We start from the raw sequence: 14993 nt of genomic DNA, 5'->3' as shown, positions 1-14993 counted from the left end.
AAATATTTTCCTGAGCTCTGTGGGTGAGAGAGGTCTTTATGGTTGGCGATAGATTTTCATTTTTGTACCACACACCTTAATGTACTCTCGTTTAGTTAAAAGAAAAAGAACAAATGCAAATTTAAGAGGAACATAAAACTTTTCTAAAGATTAAAATCAGCAAAGATAGAGACAGCAGTATGAAATGAAATGTTTTTATGGCACCTGAAAGGCAGGCCTCTCATGCCATAAAACACAATGATAATTAAAGTGCATGTAACAATTTTTAAATCCTATTTGACTCTTCATTTATTAGAAGTAAAGACTATCCTCAGAATGTGTTAATTGGGGAAGAATGCTTGCAAACAGCCACTCTTATATTTTTATTTAGAAATAAGACATGAGGGGTGCCTGAGGGGCTCAGTCGGTTGAGTGTCTGACTTTGGTTTAGGTCACGATATCACGGTTTGCGAGTTCGAGCCCTGCATTGGGCTCTGTGCTGACAGCTCAGAGCCTGGAGCTTGCTTCAGATTCTGTGTCTCCCTCTGTCTCTGTCCCTCCCCTGCTCTCTCTCTCTCTCTCTCTCTCTCTCTCTCTCCCTCAAAAATAGAAAACATTAAAAAAATAGAAAAAAAAGACATGAAAGTTATCTACACTGTACTTGAGTTTCTTAGCGTTAAATTCAATAATTTTAAACATCAACATCAGTTGGTCAAAGAAATTTAGGTCTTTTCTGTAAATTTTTTTAATGTTTATTTTTGAGAGACAGAGTGTGAGCAGGGAAGGGACAGAGAGAGGGAGACACAGAATCTAAAGCAGGCTCCAGGCTCTGAGCTGTCAGCACACAGTCTGATGCAGGGCTCAAACTCATGAACCACTAGATCACGACCTGAGCTGAAGTCAGACACTTAACCGACTGAGCCCCCCAGGCACCCTAAGAAATTTAGGTCTTTTTGATGCTGGAACATATAGCTCTAACATTTCAACATACATCTGTTCCCAACACAAAACAAAATGCATGTCATATCAAAATTGATTCATTGACAGGGTGCCTGGGTGGCTCAGTCAGTTAAACGTCTGCTTTTGATTTTGGCTCAGGTCCTGATCTCACGGTTCCTAAGACTGAGCTCCGCATTGGGCACTATGCTGACAGTGAGAATCCCAGCTTGGGCTTCCCTCTCTCCTCGCTCTGCCCTTCCCCCGCTTGCGCTCACTAGCTCCTCTCTCTCAAAATAAACAAACATTTATAAAAGCATATAGCAATTCATTAAAACAACTCGCTGACAAATTATTTGTCTACAAACAAAATGACCGCTAACATAAACTGCGTATTTTATTCATTACATGTTAAAATGTTTTCAAGTTGTATCGTTTAACAATTTAAATTCTAATGTATAATAATTTATAATTTAACTATTCTGCAGAGAGCAAAGGTTTTGAAAAAACGGACCATGTAGGCAATACGAGCATACTGAGCTGAAATACATGTTTTTCCTTAAAATTACTTCATCACAAATCATCTGAAAATATGAAGGAAGACACTAGGGGGCAGGGTAGAGATTCAAGGTATTCGTATCACTTTGAAAGGTGTTAGGGAGTCAAAAATAGTCCAAGAAAAAGAAAGGACTGAAAATCCACTTTCCAAATGCTAACTGGACAACTCAAACCCCCACACATGTGCACACACACGAGTACGCACACACACATGTATACACACACTCCTCCCTTGTTAACATCAACCTACTTATACTCTTTGGGCTGAGAGTGCCGACATGTTTCCCATCTCTGTGTTTCAAAGCAAGGTCTTCTCTTGATCTGATGAAAACCCTTTATACTGCTCATCAGCCTGTCGAATCCTCCAGACCCCACTCAAGCGTGACCTCCTCTATTAAACTTCTATGCATTCCCCCCTCCTTATTCCTAGTAAATTAGCCCCTTCCTCCTCCAAACAACCTGGGTGCCCAGCCCTGTAAAGAATTCTATGGATGCAGTTGCCCTCAACAGTGATGTGTCATAAGGGCAAGAACTGAGGCCATTCTGTAGCAGATGCTTATGTGATTGACTCAATGGATGGATACATAAATAACCAAGTGGATATCCATTAGGTCCCTCATCTGGAAACTTGGAGTATCATTCCCCCAAAGCACACAGAGCTGTGCTGTGGATGGGGTTGGGGGGTATACATAGGAATAGCCATATGACTCTTACAAACCATGAGCCCTACCAGGCAATGATTATTTGACCTTGCTGATTACTGATCTCTGGTCAGAATGTTTTTGTAAGAAAATTTTTGTTTGCCTCAGAGTTTATTCCAACTGGAAAATACTTTGAAATTCTCAAAGTAACTAATAGTGTAACTACTAACTCCAGCAGTCACCCATAAGTGTTTTAGTGAGCAACTACTCTGAGCTTCTCCATATTTTAGGTACTGGGGACAGTGCTTCCTTCCTCACAGAGACTGAGGTCCAGAGTGAGGTAAAAAAGAAACATGTCCTACTTATAGGTTTATTTCTCTGCCTTCATTTCTCAAAGTCTAGTTTTTTTTCTTTGTATGTTTTGAGTTTTCTAATTGGAACCTAATTATCGGTAATGCATCACGTGGCAGGTGATTTGCAGTATAAGTATCTGGTATTGTGTGCTAAATCTCAAATATTTCAGTTTTTACTGATCAAACGCAGGGTTGTGAAGTACTCTTTATTCTGATCCACATTTGAGTTTCTTTACAGAATGGCACCAACAAAATCCCAAATTAAAAAATAAAATGGGACATTTAAATAGCTGATAAAGTAAAATATGCTTTCTGAGTATCTTTTCATTGGTTTTTTATCAGTTTGTGCCATGGCAATGTTAGTAGTATGAAATAGACTATATATTTTAAAACTCTCTTAAATAGGCTATATCACAGATTAGACTAGCCCAGACCCAATGTCTCTGGTAGCGTTTTATATAGATATTTAATATAAACGGCTGAGTTTCAAGGCTGATGAGTTTTTCATTTGTTTCTAATGAACAAGATGTGCTTAACATTTCACTGCTCTACAGCCTAGAGTTTTATAAAATCTGATTAAATGATTCAGTTACAGTAAAATAGAGTAAAGGGTCAGACTGAAATCTTTTGAACCGGCCTCCAGCTATCTAATAAGAGACCTGGAAGATTGTTTGGGGTAAATGTGAAGTCATTCAATTCCTCAGCAAGTGTTTTAAATTGGCATTTGACATAGACCACATGTTTAATAATTAGCCATGTGTTAAAATTCTGGGATTTTGGTTCACCAAGAGATGAGTCTTACATAGGATCTGTCCTGGTCTCTCTGAATGAAGAGATCTATCTCTCACATGCCTGGCTAGTGGGGAAAAAACTGTACAGGGGGAAGAAGGGAGAAAATCCCACATAAATCCGTACTTAGATTGGGTTTACAAACAAGCTTCAAAGTTCCCACCCTCACATAACTGTCCACTGTTACGTATATTCTAATCAGCGTCTTACCATGTCTCTTAAATTAGGAAACCAGGGATTGCATATATTTCATTTTTCAAAGATTGGCTATTTTTCAATAGCCTTAAATAGCTATCTACTTGGCGAGATTATCTCTAAGGGTGAGGGATAGGCTATCAATAAAAATAATGAAAAGTCTGTGGTAATTACTGGGGTCTGTGTTAGTACACACTTCTTTTTCCTTCCCCTGAAATATGTCGTGCAATTACTTACCCATGAAGTGAAAGAAATGGTTATTAAAAAGGTTGGGGATAGGTTATTCTCTCACTAAAAAGTTTAATGATTTTTAAACCCAACAACCTTTAAAGTGTGGTGACACATGGATAGACTAATGAGACTCAGTAAGACGACTTATAGGCTGGTAACAAATGGCGTGTTTCACCAGCCTCAAATGAATAACCCTTTGGGTGTAAACACCTTTCATCCTGAAGAAATCATCTTAAACTGAGACTTTTATGCACACAGTCCTTCATTGACCGAGCTCTTAGGATATGCCTACCATGGTTACCCAGGGTGGGGAAAGAATGAATTATGGACCTTGTCTGTAGACTCTGCCTTGTTTGAGAGATGATACACCATCTGTGAACTAATTGAGGGCATGCAAACTGTGTGATAAAGGAAAGACTTGTCTCCAGAGAAGAGCTGATTAATGATGAAGAGGAGTGTTGGGGAGAGTCTTGTAAGAAAAGTGAGTTTTGAGCCCCCAAATGGAAAGATGGGTATCATCTTGCAGAAAATTAAATGGAGATTTTCAATAAGGAAAGATCCGGGAGATGCCTGTGCTCTGAATGAGTTCAGTTGAGCCAAAAAGGAGGAGGAGATAATTCACACATAAGACTAGAGGGTAGGAGAGCCAAACAGGTACAGTAACATCAAATTAAAGAGGACTTTGAATGACAAGCTAATTTCTAATTTGGTTTTTATTTGTTTCTTGCTTATATCATACAGTTTTTTTGGGGGGGAGGGTAGATAACATTGATTCTATGCTCAATCTCTATGACCATGAGCAAGCGCTTCAATAACTTACACACTGATCTACAGGCATACAGCTCTTTGATATCTCCATCTTCTACAAGAGCCCATGAGCCTAAAACCCAAAGAGCCCTATCAATACAACGTGACAACAAAAGGATATTGGACTCAATGCAATTCAGGGAATCACAGGTCTACTTGATCTGAGGGGAAGTCACTCACCGCACAACAAAAGGACAGAATTGTGGGGCTATACATAAGTTATCTCCCTTCCATGTCTCTATGGCTCTATCTCTCACTGTCCACCAAACACATTGACTCCTGCTCTATACTAGGAACCATGCTAATAACTTGATATGAAGTCAACTATATTCATTTTCAAAATAAATAACAAGGCTCAGAGAAAGTGACACAAAAGTCATGGAACCAGTGAGGAGTCAACCTGTCATTCAAATCCAAACCGATTCCATTCCAGAGCCTACTTATTGTAAATCCTTTAAAGTTTCTTTAATGAAGGTCTGGCAAATAAACCTCTCAGGTTTATTCTCTTATACTGAAATTTTTCTGTATTGTGCCCTTGTTCTTGACAGATTTTCTGGGTCCACAATTCATGGTCAACAGCTATTTTTTCTTAGAAATGTGAAACATTCACATTCTTACAGTTTTCATTGTTGCTGTTGAAGAGTCTATTATCAATGGAACTTTCTGTAACATTCTTTTTTCATGATAGTGTCTATTTTGAGTCTTCTGAAATTTCACTACATTGTATAAGCATGAATTTATTTCTGTTTATTCTGTATGGTTAATGTTATGCTTCAGAACCATTAGCTCTTCAATTATCACCTCATCCATATTCCCAATTTTTGCATTCTAGAAATCTGATTTGAAATACTGTAACATTCTTAAAACATCCTTCATGACTCTTAGCCTTTTTTCTTATTTTTTTCTTATTCCCTAATCTTTCTGTGTCGGATTCTGGATAATTTCTCTGACTAATGCTCTCCTAATATATATCTAAACTGCTTCATTCATTCACTGAGTTTTACACTTCAACAACTATTATTTTTGATGTCTAAAATTCTAATTGTTGTGCAAACTTCCTTGGTAATTTTTAATAGATTTTTGTCACTTATTTATTTCTTAAAATGTATTAAATTCAAATTTACTTATTTAAATTTTAAAATATTATGTTTTTACGTATCTCATGCACCGGTTATGTCATACATCCAAAGACTTTGGAAGCTGAAACATGCCTTTTTGAGAAAACAAAACAAAACAAAAATCTGTTGACCATTATCAATGGTGGCTTTTTTCCTTATGTGTTTGGTAAATCTTGGTAGTATACTGAACTTATTTTATGGAAATATCTAGGGTCCAATTCTGGATGTTCTTCTGTTAAAATGGTGATATTTTCTTTTGCCAAAGGCCACATAGTGTCCATTGATCTGGGCCAATCAGCTTCGTAGATGGTCCCAGTTTAATTTGGTCACATCCAGATTTAGTTTCGTCACCTGGTCTAGGATCTAAGACTTAGCCATTTGGTTTTGATTACAGAAGTGGTACTTCCCTTTTTCACAGCCTGGTGGTGTTCATTTACAACCACCTCTTAGAAGGTTCTTTCCACCATTTTCCCTCACTTAGACTTCCCTTCTTGAAGACATTATGGACTCCCCCACCCTTCACATTTGTTTGATAATTCACATTATCAATATATACTTCATAGCAGTTTTTCATTTGTCTTTTCCTTTACAGAACCTGTGCCTCTCTTGCCACCCATATTTTCTTCTACAGCATTCTGAACTTCCTCAATGGAAAAATCTTCTTTGATTTTCTTTATGTCACTTAGCTCTCACTTTATCATCTCTAACACAACACTACCACATCATGTTTCCCCAAGCAGCTATTTGTGAATTTATTGCTTAAAAGCTTTGAATTTATCACCATCAACTAGAGCAGGCTTCAGCAGAGTTTTATTGGAACATAGCTTCACCTATTCATTTGCCTATTGTCTATGGCTGCTTTTGCTCTACAGAACAGAATTGAGTGTTTGAACAGAAATTGCATGGTCTTCAAACCCTAAAATATTAACTATATTTTAAAGAAAGTTTTCTTTTTCCTTTTTTTAACATTTATTTTATTTTGAGAGAGAGAGAGAGAGCACGAATGGAGGAGGGGCAGAGAGAGAGGGGGACAGAGCATCCCAAACAGGCTGGGCTCTGACAGGGTGAGCCCAGTGCAGGTCTTGAACTCACGAACCATGAGATCATGACCTGAGCCAAAGTCTGATGCTCAACTGAACCACCCAAGTGCCCCTAAAGAAAAGGTTTTATGATTGCTGAATTACAGAATGAAATTCAATTCTCATCTTACTACTCAAGGATCCCAATACATTTTCAATCCTCTTGCCCAGCATTCTTCCCAAAGAACCAACAACTCAGTCAAATTATTTCTTTAACTAAGCCCATGTGATTCTAGGCTTTCCATAAGGAATGTGCTTTCTTACCCATCTTCCAACCTATCCATCTAAGTAAGACTTCTATGCTCTCCAGAGCCCAACTAACTTACATCCTGCCCCTGACAAAGCTTAATCTCAATCATGTCAGCCCATAGCTTCATTCACAATGAAACTCATAAATTATTATCTCATAATATGTCTATAGTGACATTTTCCTTCTGAGCATATTCCCCATTTCTCTAAGATATAGACTATAGACTCAAATCTTTTAAATATTCACCGTCTAGGACAGTGCTCAATCTGGTGAATCATTGGGGAAATGCAACTCAAAACCACAATGAGATACCACCTCACACCTGTTAAAATGGCTATTTTTTTAAAGATAACAAGTATTGGCAAGAATGTGGAGAATAGGGAACCCTGGTATACTGCTGGTGGGAATATAAATTGAAAACAGTATTGAGAGTCCTCAAAAAATTAAAAATAGAACTAGTGTATGATTCAACAATCCCACTCTCGGTATTTATTGAAAGGAATTAGGGGCACTTGGGCGGCTCAGTCAGTTAAGCGTCCAACTTTGGCCCAGGTCACGATCTCATGGTTCGTGACTTCAAGTCCCATGTCAGGGTCTCTGCTGTCAGCACAGAGCCCACTTCAGATCCTCTGTCTCCCCTCTCTGCCCCTCCTCCACTCATTCATTTTCTCTCTCTCTCTCTGTCTCTCAAAAATAGATGAACATTAAAAAAAAACTTAGGGGTGCTGCATGGCTCAGTTGGTTAAGTGTCTGACTTCGGCTCAGGTCAATGGTCTCATGGTTCATGAGTTCAAGCCCCACATCAGGACTGGGCTGTCAACACACAGCCCACTTCAGATCCTCTGTCTCCTTCCCCCTGCCCCTCCCCTGCTCACTCTCTCTCTCTCTCAAAAATAAATAAACATTAAAACAAACAAACAAACAAAACCTTAGGGGAGTCTGTGTGGCTCAGTTGGTTAAGTGTCTGACTTTGGATCAGGTCATGGTCTCACGGTTCATGAGTTCGAGCCCCAGGTCAGGATCTGGGCTGACTGCTCAGAGCCAGAAGCCTGCTTCGGATTCTGTGTCTCCCTCTCTCTTTGCCCTTCCCCTTCTTGTGTTCTGTCTCTCTCTCTCTCAAAAATAAATAAACATTAAAAAAATTTTTTTAACTTAAAAAAAAAAGGAATTAAAGCAAAGTCTCAAAGAGATACTTTAACTCCCTCGTTTGCCATAGCATTTTTTACATCAGCCAAGATATGTAAACACACGAACATCTATTAACAAATGGATTTTTTTAATGTGGTATATTCATACAATGGAATAGTATTCAGCCTTACAGAAGAAGGAAATCCTACCATTTGCAACACATGGATGGATCTGGAAGACATCATGCTAAGTGAAATATGCCAGATACAGAAAGGCATATATTGTATGATCTCATTTATCTGGAATCTAAAATTATCAAACTCACAGAAGCAGAGAGGAGAATGGAGGTTAGTAGGGGCCCAGAAGGACAGACATGGAGAGATGTTGATTAAGGGGTATACATTTTCAGGGGCTCCTGGGTGGCTCAGTCGGTTAAGTGTCCGACTCCTGATTTCAGCTAAGGTCATGATCTCATGGTTTGTGAGATCGGATCCCGTGTCAGGCTCTGTGCTGACAGCATAGAGCCTGCCGAGGATCTCTCTCTCTCTGCCCCTCCTTGGCTCTCTTTCTCTCTCTCTCAAAATACATAAATAAACATTAAAACAAAAAAAAAAAAAACTTAAGGGTATGTATACATTTTCAGTTATACCAGATGAATAGGATCTAATCTATAGGTGGCTATAGGTAACAATACTGTACTGTAAACTCGACATTTGCCAAGAAGGGAGATCCTAAGTGTTTTCACTGTACAAGCATGCTCTCATGCACTCATGCACACACACACACACACACACACACACAGAGTAACTATGTGAGATGACAGCTACATTAAGCAGCTTGATTTTAGTGATTGTTTCACAGCCTATACGTACATCAAATCATCACATTATATACCTTAATTACATAAAAATAAATAACCTAATAGTAGGCAAGGCTTTCAAAAGGCAGAGGCCATATTCTAAGCTGGGAACCTAATGGACAGCTACATAATGATGGGTTAAACCACTTAACCTCTTTGAGTTTGTCACCTAAGAAAACCAAGCGGATTGTTTTGTATGATCTCCGCTGCTCCTTCTAGCACCAGACAAATCCAGGAGTCTTTACAAATGCCGGAGGCAATCTGGATTCCAGAGTCATATTAGCCTTATTTTCCTTTCAAAACCACGATGCTTCTTTTTCCTACACCAGGAAGTCAAGAAACGCTTTTCAGAAGAGAAAATCCCAAAGTACAATGGCCTGCTTCCAGACAGATTTATCGAAGATGGAGAGTCCCAAACACACAGCCACATCAAGAAAATCAATGCCAGCCACTTCTAAGGGTTTTAAGGAGCAATCTCTTTCTCCTACATTTAGGTAGGAGGAATTGGTAAAAATCTGTGTGCTAATAATATTGACCAATAAAGCAAATCCCCTTTCAAGCAATATTTTTTCCTAATTTTCTACATGTTTTTAGAGTCAACCAATCTCCTATTGCTGTTTTAGCCCCAACAGATTCTTCCCCTGACTCTTTTGTCAGCAACTTATTCCAAATTTCCAAATTTTCAATGCATTGCAGCACAGCTGCCTTTTGTATCTCCTTTCCTCGGTTCAAGCTTTGGCAGCCCCTCTTCTGCATTATTTAAAGTGAACTAAATAATATTATTCATAAATGCCTATAGCTTCCTCCCGTCCTTTCTTCCACACTCTTCACTTGATGATATTGGAGCGGGGATGCAGAGGAAGTCAGGTGAAGCACAAAATAATTTATTATACTTTATAATTCCTCACAGAGCATTTTATCTCGGCTTTCTTCCCCACACACCGTATACACACCACTGCCCCGTGGGTCACTTCAGACACCCGAAGCCGAGTCAGACAAAACATATATTACCCGTAAAGTATCTCTGTGACTCACATGAATCAGATAGCGCAAAGGCAAAGGGTACATCCAACGAAAAGGCTGAGTCCTTTGACTAATGGATTGGGGAAAGCAGAAGCAAATAAAGTAGACAATTTTAATGAACCTCTGACCCACCTCAAAGATATGTGAGGAAGGAGCATGCAGGGTTTTAAGGAGCAAGGTACAAGGGAAAAGAAGGCATTCGAAAGATCCAGCACTCAGGAAGACGTACACAATTAGAAAAAAAATTGACTTTATCTTCAAAGATTTTAACGGTCCTAACTCAAATGTCCACTCGTCACCAGCCGGCGAGGACAGATGACCTCCGAAAAGCAACTGTAATGCAAATTTAGTGGATTATTGTCCCTATCAACTGACTCAGAATGCGCTTCAAATGCAGTGCTCCCTCTATGTGCCCAGTTATGTCTGCATATTCTAGGGGATGTTTTAAATGTGTTCACAATTAAATCTGCCACCAGACTTAATGTGCCACTGCTTCACCACTTCTGGTCATGGCCTTTTGTCTCATCTGCTACTTACCTGCCGGATCTCTTCCTGATGGTGGCCGCGACCACTCTACTAGATGCCAATGCCCCCTGGTGTTCTTCCTTGTCACCCGGGAGGACTTGGCATTTTCCTGCCAGTGACTGGCACTGGCCCACTAGGCTTGTATCCCCTGAAGTTGTCTGCTGCTTACCCACCACTCATTCATTCATTCATTCATTCAACCAATGTTTAACACCCACAGTGTTCCAACCACTGTCTAGGTACTTGGGACACAGTGGTTAACAAGTCAGATTCCTCTTAAATTCTAGTGAGGTAAGAACGTAGAAGCAAACAAAGAGTGAACAAGTTAATTTCAGCAATTCTTAAGGACGGCAAAGGAAATAAAACCTGATAATGTGACGGCCATACAGGGCTGAGCAACAACACAGAAAAACCTTGGGTCCTGATATGTGGAGCACCGAACCAGCCCATCCACCATGACCTCCTCTCATCAAGCTCCAACATGGCTGCTCCCACTTTATGCCGTGCATTCCAGCCTGTAGTGAGCAGAAAAGAGAAGAAAGAAAGGGCAAGCACGTGGCCACTACCTTTAAAGACACATCCCAAAGTTGCACATACCACTTCTCTTTATTCAGAATTTAGTTATATGGCCATGTTTAATTGCAAAGAAAGCTGAGAAATGCATTCTGTATCACAGAAGGTCAAATGCCTAACTAAGAATTTGGCGTTCAATTGCTCTAGAGGAAAGGGGTTAATAGGTTGGAACAAGTACCATCTGACCACCCTTATGTAGGCAAAGCTTATTGTCCTCATTTACCAGTGAGGAAATCACATCAGAGAAACAGAAAGATGGCTTGCCCCAGGTTACATAGCTAATAGGCAGTAGAGCCAGAATTTGAACCTTGACAAGCCTGGTCTCTCTTTGGCGTGTTGGATTAGATCTGTTTAAATAATTGAGGGAAAGAGGGACAGGGAGGAGGAAGAGTGCATCAGTAAAGAGGAGAGGGGAACCAATGGTGACTTCCTTAATTTGTGTCTTCAGTTTAGGAGACATATGTCAATGTTTAAGAAAGAAAAATCTAGCTCCTCAAGATTAAAGTCATATACCCTCTTCTTTGAAAATTCACCTACCTGCTGGAGAGACCAAACACGTGGACAAGATTAGGGCCAGCAATAATGATAGACTTTTATCTTGAAAGTCATTTAGGTATAGAAAACTAATTCTCAGTTGTCCCTCAAGCTATGAGGATCTCATCTGCTTTTTCCGTGTACTAAGTAGTAAACAGAAAAGCAGACAGAACCAAGAGGGTAGGAATTTGCCTTCAAAAAAGTCTCCTGGCAATGATTATAAATTCTCACAGCCACTAATAAACTTTTCAAATTATGTTTACCTTTGTAGAAATGAGAGAGCTCAAGAGGCTCCTGATTCGAGAGTGCTTATCAATTTTTCCCCTTGATCAATGCAAGGCTTGGCATTTTCAAGAACACAAGTGCATCAAGATGTACAACAAGACTGATGGACTCTATCTCCCAAGGGGTTCGTGGTCAGTTGGATGTGAGGCTGGTATGGGGAGCACGGATTCTATGAGGAGCATGAGCAGGAAAAAGGTAGGGAAGAGGCACATGGAGGGCAGCCACAATATGACATCTCATTCTCGCTTTGCCATGCAAGTCTTCTTTATAGCTACCAGATTAACGATGTGCTCTCAGTAATTTCTCCTGGAAGTTAGCAAAGGTGTGCGAGCAGGAGTTGACAGGACCTAAACAACCTGCAAGAATACAAGGGAGCCATGAAGAAGTGAACTCAGGAGTGTGCACAGAGTCACGCAGTCCTGGTCTTGCAGCATTTGTAGTTTCAAGCCAAGGGTTCTAAACCTCTGTAGGACAGAGAATACCTAAGTGAATGGTGGGTACCATCGGAACACAAAGCACAAGCTCTACACTGATAATGAACTCAGGGGTTTTGATACTTGGGAACTCCTGTGAATTCATTAAGCAGGTTATGTGCTAAGCACTATGTTTAATAACGAAGAGACGGTGCAGGAGGAAGGAGAAGTAGCAAGTGAAGAAGGGAGAATGCTACTATTGTTTACCACCAGTATGCCAACCTGTGGGCATCCTGTATTTTCCCTCATTTAATACTTACAACAATCCCTCTGCAGTAGATTTTGTCCCAAAGCAGAAACGTTGAAACAGAAACTTGAAGAAGATGAGTGTCTTGCCAGGGGTCACTCTGCTTGGGACGGAGGAGCTACTTAAAGAAGAGTAAATTTTAGCCTCCGACTCCAGGTTCCAGCAGCTCCTTGGAAACTTTCTCTCACTTTCCAAAGCCCTTGGCAGTTACCGGAGGTCAAACATTCATCCTGAAGGACCAAGTCTCCATAATGGTGCCATAAATCAGAACAATAGGATCCAGCTCCTCATAAATTGTCCTGCTTCTAGCCAACTCAAGAAGATGCAATCTTCTGGCACTAAAAATTGAAGAAGGTGTTCAAACTCAATCGAGACTTACCAGATTGTCTTCACCTGGTTCCTTTTAAGGGGAATAAAATGTCAAGGCAAAGTCAAGCACTCAGCAGTGGCAGCCCTCAGGCATCAAATCACGCACGGAATTCTTTTAGAATATACAAGTTCAGACCTTCCCCTCTGGGAGTTCTTATTCATTAGGGTTGGGTCGGGCCAAAAAAGCTTCCCAAGGAATGTTTCACACACTTCATTGTGATTCTGACATAAATAACACAATTGAGCCCTACTGCATTCATACAAACTGTCAAGGAAATGCATTCAAATTAATGAGCAATCAAGTTGGAATATTTGTAAATACAATTTAGCTTTACTACCAGGGAGATTGATAAGAATCAGGGTTAAGATGAAAGATTTCATCTCTACCTACCAATAGACTCAAGGGAGCTTTGAGAGCAACCCCTAGGTCTGTGATAACTCCCGATAAACTGTAGGGCTCCTTGCAAACCTGTCTCAAAGGAGGGAATGTCGGCAGGTGTGAGTTCCCTCCTTGTGGATGGCTGCCAGGCCCTTTGGTCATCCACAGTGCTGGTGTCCTGGACCAGCACTGCTTTTACAGAGCTCTTCAGCTAGACCAACTGCTGGAGTTCATGGCTGCACAGAGACACCCCCCCCCCCAGACATATAGCTAATGATATTTCATGTTCAGCTGGCCGGTTCTCCACTCCCATCGTCCAGCCCAATTTATGTACCTCCTTAAAACCGAAAGCTACCACATTGTCACACACATTTTACAGGGTGACTTGAGGCCAAACCTTTCCTATAATACATTCCCAAACTCCTCAAAGATATATAATGGACACATCAGCAGGATGTGTTATTATTAAATTGCGTGTGTGCTGTGCACCAGGCAAGTCAAGTGCTTTGTGTCTACTAACCCATGGAATCTTTACAATAAACTGATGCGGTAGATGCTATTACTCTCCCCTTTTTACTGGTGAGGAAACCACAGCTCAGAGAGGTTGAATAAGATGACAAAGATCACAAAGCTAGGACGTGGCAGAGATGGGATTTGAATGCCACCATTCTCGTTCAAGATGGCACAGTCACGCTTTTAAATGCTACAAGATCTCTCGTCACCATGTTGTCCCTTTACCAAATTTTCGTCCACTCTATATTCCTTACCTGAACCTATATCCTAATCCTTTGTTCAAATCACTAAAATCCACCTTTTTCACAATGACTGCCCCAGCCACCATTGGCAGATCCATCAGGGACCATCTTTCCATTTCTCCTCAATCTGATCACAGGCTAAGAATTACCTTAGAAAATGTATAAATGCAGATCTAAAATTAATATATTAGTATAATTCTTAAAAGAGCCCCCACACCCGCTATTGACCTATGCTTAAGAGGGTGCTTGTTTTTCTCTAAGTCCAATAAACACTTTGTTGTAGAATAGATACTGAGTAGAAAAATATGATAAAGTCAAAATACCTGAGTCTGAACAATTAATAGCCATATGACACAGCCACCAGCCATGGCAAGTTATTTAACCTCTTAGGGCTTCTGTGTCCTACTCTGTAACAATAATAAGCACTCCTGTGGCTAGGCACCATATTAAGTGCTTTTCAGATGTTGACTCATTAAACCCCCTGTTATCATTCATTGAATTGAGGAGGCACTTAGTACAGTGCCTATTACATAGTGAGTGCTCAACTGAACACACAAGCGCCTTATAGGTGTGTGTCTGTAAAGGTACATAATTTTAAACTTCATACAATCGTGTCTACCTTTCTTTTATGAACCTGGCATTTTCAACTGAAACCTGAGTTCTAACCAGCACTAATAAGAGAAGAGAATGGTCTGAACGTGTCTCTTGAGACAGAGATACCGAAAACGGCAAGGGGAGGCAGGAGTCAACTGTGACCTCTCATCCCGACCCCAAGAATGGACTGAGTAGAGGGTGATGGAGGCACTGAAGGCTGGTGTTCATTTAGAAAAACACAAAAATAAGCAAGAATAAAAACTCACGGTACAAAATTTAAGACAACATTTAGAGTTTTTATAAATGTTCTTTC

The 14993-nt window shown here is 40.2% G+C and overlaps 1 protein-coding gene and 1 long non-coding RNA gene across 4 annotated transcripts in view; both read right to left on the bottom strand.

The window, feature by feature from the left end:
• Positions 1 to 14993, bottom strand: part of LOC147579782 (uncharacterized) — a 366915-nt gene that overhangs the window by 219462 nt on the left and 132460 nt on the right. The window lies entirely within an intron of this gene.
• LOC147579784 (uncharacterized) overlaps positions 11847 to 14993 on the bottom strand; it is a 42135-nt gene continuing 38988 nt past the window's right edge. The window contains exons 2-3 of the long non-coding RNA XR_015251809.1: positions 12597 to 12921; positions 11847 to 12219 (exon numbers count right to left, since the gene is read on the bottom strand). This is a non-coding gene — a long non-coding RNA (uncharacterized LOC147579784). The remainder of the gene's footprint in view (positions 12220 to 12596; positions 12922 to 14993) is intronic.

Source organism: Puma concolor, chromosome B3, assembly GCF_028749965.1.
Source record: "Puma concolor isolate L17-30 chromosome B3, mPumCon1.1.hap2, whole genome shotgun sequence".
NCBI lineage: Eukaryota > Metazoa > Chordata > Mammalia > Carnivora > Felidae > Puma > Puma concolor.
Note: the sequence above shows the minus strand (reverse complement) of the source record. Positions and strands in the feature narration are given on the sequence as shown.